This window comes from Babylonia areolata, chromosome 3, assembly GCF_041734735.1.
Source record: "Babylonia areolata isolate BAREFJ2019XMU chromosome 3, ASM4173473v1, whole genome shotgun sequence".
Classification (NCBI taxonomy): Eukaryota; Metazoa; Mollusca; class Gastropoda; order Neogastropoda; family Buccinidae; genus Babylonia; species Babylonia areolata.
The window spans coordinates 21134202-21139201 of NC_134878.1; positions in this window are offsets into that span (position 1 = coordinate 21134202).

Genomic DNA, 5000 nt, shown 5'->3' on the forward strand with positions numbered 1-5000 from the left:
TTTTAGGTGTTGGTTATTTTGAAATGTGTCGTTTCCGTGTGTTACTTAGTTTTGAATTTGTCGTTTGATTTTGTTTTGCTTTTTAAAAATATTTTTCATTGGTCGTTTCCACGGTGTTAGTAGTTATTTTGAAATGTCATTAATTTTCCAGGTGTTTCGTTTCTGTAGCCAATGAGCATACTACATGATTAAACTTATTAATTTAGGGTGCATGGATGTGTATACATGTACGTGTGTACGTGCGTGATCTCCCTCTCTCTCTCTCTCTCTCTCTCTCTTTCTGTGCGTGTGTGTGTGTGTGTGTGTGTGTGTGTGTGTGAGAGAGAGAGAGAGAGAGAGAGAGAGAGAGAGAGAGAGAGAAACTAGAGTGGATCTGAAACTGATCGCAGACAGACAGCGAGATACGGTGTAGAAAGGTGAAGACAGTCACAGTGATAGGAAGATGGCAGCTAGATTTGTTCATGCGTTTATAAACTAGAGTGCCGCTCATCTTGTATTCTTTATCATATTATCTTGAAACAAGGAGCCAATGGAGAGAATACAAAGGAGGGGTGATGTAGTCAGATCTTTTCTTTCCGAGAACGAGACTACTACTACTACTACTACTGCGTTCACTCGTATGCACACGAGTGGGCTTTTACGTGTATGACCGTTTTTAACCACGCCATGTAGGCAGCCATACTCCGTTTTCGGGGGGTGTGCATACTGGGTATGTTCTTGTTTCCATAACCCACCGAACGCTGACATGGATTACAGGATCTTTAACTGACGTGCGTATTTGATCTTCTGCTTGCATATACACACGAAGGGGGTTCAGGCACTAGCAGGTCTGCACATATGTTGACCTGGGAGATCGTAAAACTCTCCACCCTTTACCCACCAGGCGCCGTCACCGTGATTCGAACCCGGGACCCTCAGATTGACAGTCCAACGCTTTAACCACTCGGCTATTGCGCCCGTCCGAGAACGAGACGAGTGGGGGGGTCTAGGGGAGGGGTGTGTGTGGGGGGGGGGGGGGTGGGGGGGGGGGTTCCTTCAAGCACGAAAGTGCACTTTTCATATTAATTCCCATCAACAGCAAACACAGCACACATACATGCGCGAGACTGCCCCTGGCGACAACTGAACAGGACGACTGTGTCTTTCTTGGAGTGAATGCAGAAAGGGTCCCATGATATAAACGGACCTATATTGCCGGCTGTGTCGCACGTCGTGGGCCAGTTAATCTCGCTTGAACGTTCTCATTCATCAGCCAGCCGAAACTGAGAAGAGAACAGCACATCTGTCCAATAAAACAGCCTCGCTCATATCAACTCCATGTCATGTCACACACACACACACACACACACACACACACACACACCCCTCCCCCCTCCCCCCACTCCCCCCTCCCCTCCCGCCCCCACTCCCACATCCCCCGCGGCCCCCCCACCCCCCCTCCCCCCACGTTCCCCCCCACCCCCCCTGCCCCTCCACACACACACGCGGGATGACCTTTCCGCCATACAGCAGACAGATGAGATCAGTATTATAGGGATAGTGTTCACTGACGAGCACAGGTGTTCAAACAGAACCCCCGAAACAGCGGAACGACCAATTACAACCCCACCTCACTGAGGTTTCGGTTTGGGCCAGCAAGTTCGTTGAACGTGCATCATGCCCCCTCCCGCCCCCCCCACCCCCCACCCCCCTCCCCCCGCTCCCCCCACCCCCCTTTTTTTTCTTCTTCTTACCCCCCTCCCCTTTTTTTTTCTTCTTCTTACTTTTAAATTCAGCTATTTCCCTTTCCATGTAGCTTTCATTTTTGTATCAATATATTTCAATGTATATATGCTTAATGACTCACTTGTGTAAAGTGAGTCTATGTTTTATCCAGGTGTTTCTCTGTGTGTGTGTGTGTGTGTGTGTGTGTGTGTGTGTGTGTGTGTGTGCGTGCGTGCGTGCGTGCGTGCGTGCGTGTGTGTGTGTGTGTTTGTGCGTGTGGTAAAATTTAACATTGCCATTTTCTCTGGAAATACTTTGCCAATACCAAAATTGGTTTGAACATAGAATGAAAAAATTCTTCACAGTTAAGCTAATAACAGGTTGTAAGTCTCCCGAATTAAGCCGTATTTCCGAATCATTAACGGTTTATTTCGCTGAGATGTGTTCGGAAATCCAAAAAATTCTAAAAACAGCTTTCCACTGAGTTTGGCCGACTAGAAGGTAAGTTGTTTTCGAAGACGACATGACCTCGTGTTTCTTGTTTACAATTAAAAGGAAAGAAACACAAATTCTGGACAGATCACATCGACGTGTTTACTGCATGTAAATATTCTAAAGTGGACACTGAATTAGGCGGAATTAACATAAAAAAAAATTGAATTGAACGATTCTTTCAGCCCATTGTAGACTGGTTTGTGCAGATCTAGAGATCTACAGTGTGTTGCGATGTGACTGAAGGTGATGGCAACGTCTCCTTTACCGCCGAAATAAAAGAAAGATCGAGATATAATAAAACACACACACACACACACACACACACCCTCAACCCCTCCCTCTCCCCTACCAGTAGCCTCTCCCCACCCACCCACCCACCCCCAACCCACCCCCAACCCCTCTCGCCCTCCTTCTTCTCCCCCTCCCCCTCCCCCTAACCAACCGTCTGCACTTCACGGAGCTGGTTCTTGAGCATCTGGACCTCCCCCCACCAGGCCGTCCTTCTCCTTCTCCAGCCGGAGGCACTCCATGTGCTCCTTCACCACGGTCTGCTCCCGGGCCGCCACCTCCTCCATCAGCTGGTGCGACTGGTGCTCCAGCATCCGGAGCTTGGTCTTCATCTCGTTCATCTCGTCCTGGCACTCGATCAGCAATCGGCTGAGGGCATGAGGGAATTTGTGTGAGGCATCTATTAATTAAGACATCCGTTGACATGAGGGGTTTGGGGGGTTGGAGGGGGGGGGGTGTTGTTTCTACTCCCTGTTTTGGTTTTTATAAAGATGCTTCGAATGTTAAACACACACACACACACACACACACACACACACACACACACACACATACAGAAAAAAACAACAACATGATTTAAACGGCGTTATTACGTCCACCAGCTGCAATCACATCCATTTATCCCACGAAGAAGAAAACATCAACATTGCCATAACTTGAGTTTTAAAATTTAGTCACTGGACGTCAGATGTGCCGCAGCCTTGGGGACTGGTCTGCTTGCATCAGAGCTGAAAATACGAGGTTCGATCTCGCTCGCATGCCTTTAGATATATATATTTTTTTTTTTTTTTTTTTTTTTTTTTTTTTTTTTCCCCAAGCTTAACTTTTTACCACATTTAATACAGAGCACTTTTCAACGATTTTTTTTTTTTTAATCTCTTTTTTTTTCCTTTTTCTCCTCATGATTCCTTTACTGGATAAAGCGCGAAGCACAATAAGTGAGTCTTGAAGGCTTTGCCTCTTGTTTTGTTGATGATGTTTATCTATTTCGTTTTATGCTAATATTTCACATAAACCTAGGGTAGCCTGACGAGTGCGTTGGGTTTATGCGAATGTCGATGTGGAGTCATGACCTAGAGGTAACGCGTCCGCCTAGGAAGCGAGAGAATCTGAGCGCGCTGTTTCGAATCACGGCTCAGCCGCCGATATTTTCTCCCCGTCCACTAGACCTTGATTGGTGGTCTGGACGCTAGTCATTCGGATGAAAGGAATAAACCGAGGTCCCGTGTGTAGCATGCACTAAGCGCACGTAAAAGAACCCACGGCAACAAGAGGGTTGTTCCTGGCAAAATTCTATTAAAAAAAATCCACTTCGATAGAAAAAAAAACAAATAAAACTGCACGCAGGAAAAAAATAGAATATATATATATATATATATATATATATATATATATATATATATATATATATATATATATATATATATATAATGGGTGGCGCTGTAGTGTAGCGACGCGCTCTCCCTGCGGAGAGCAGCCCGAATTTCACACAGAAAAATCAGTCGTGAAAAAAAAGAAATACAAATACAAAACAAATGTCAGACATCTGTTCATGTTTCTGAGCACAAACACACAAAAAAACAAAAAAAGTGGTGTGTATGGATCAGTTGGCATACATTGACACATCCTTGAAAACTGATGCTGAAACTCACGCATCTTCTGTGCAGATGGGTACTGGAGATGGGGGTGGGGGTGGGGGTGGTGGATGCAAAATGGGGGAGTTGGGCTGGCAAACAAACAAAACAAAAACAAGAGAGGCAAGGCCTTCAAGACTCACTTGTGATACACTTTAAAATAAAAAATCCAAGCTTTTTATGTATTGAGTATAATTTCAAAATGTAATGTTTAAGATGAGAATGATCAGTTTAAAGCAAATTAAGTCCCCTAGCATTACAGAGTAATTTCCCTTTTTTACTATCTGCACCAAAACGTTTGCAAAATAAATAAAACTTCCATGCTTAGCAAAAGAAGTTCCTGTTTGAACAAAACATGTAATAATGACTGCTCTAGCTGTTGGGTCAGAATATCAGATCAAAGTGCCAAGTTTAGAGAAGACAAAAAATATAAATATAACAGTAAATGCAGTTTGCATATGATTAGGCTTCATTCTTTATTTTTTTTTGTGCCCATCCCAGAGGTGCAATATTGTTTTAAACAAGATGACTGGAAAGAACTGAATTTTTCCTATTTTTATGCCAGATGTGGTGTCAACTGACAAAGTAGTTGCAGAGAAAATGTCAATGTTAAAGTTTACCACGGACACACACACACACATACACACACACACACACACAGACAACCGAACACCGGGTTAAAAGATAGACTCACTTTGTTTACACAAGTGAGTCAAAAAACGAAACAAAACAGCAACAACAAAAACAAAAAAGGGGGGGGGGGGTGGGGGCTTCTGGATGATTGTTTTTCCTTTCTATCATTCACAATACAGGTCAGTTGCTCTTGGGGTTTTCTAGATGTTAAGTGATGTTGTCAGCTTTATTATCTCTCAAGCGAAA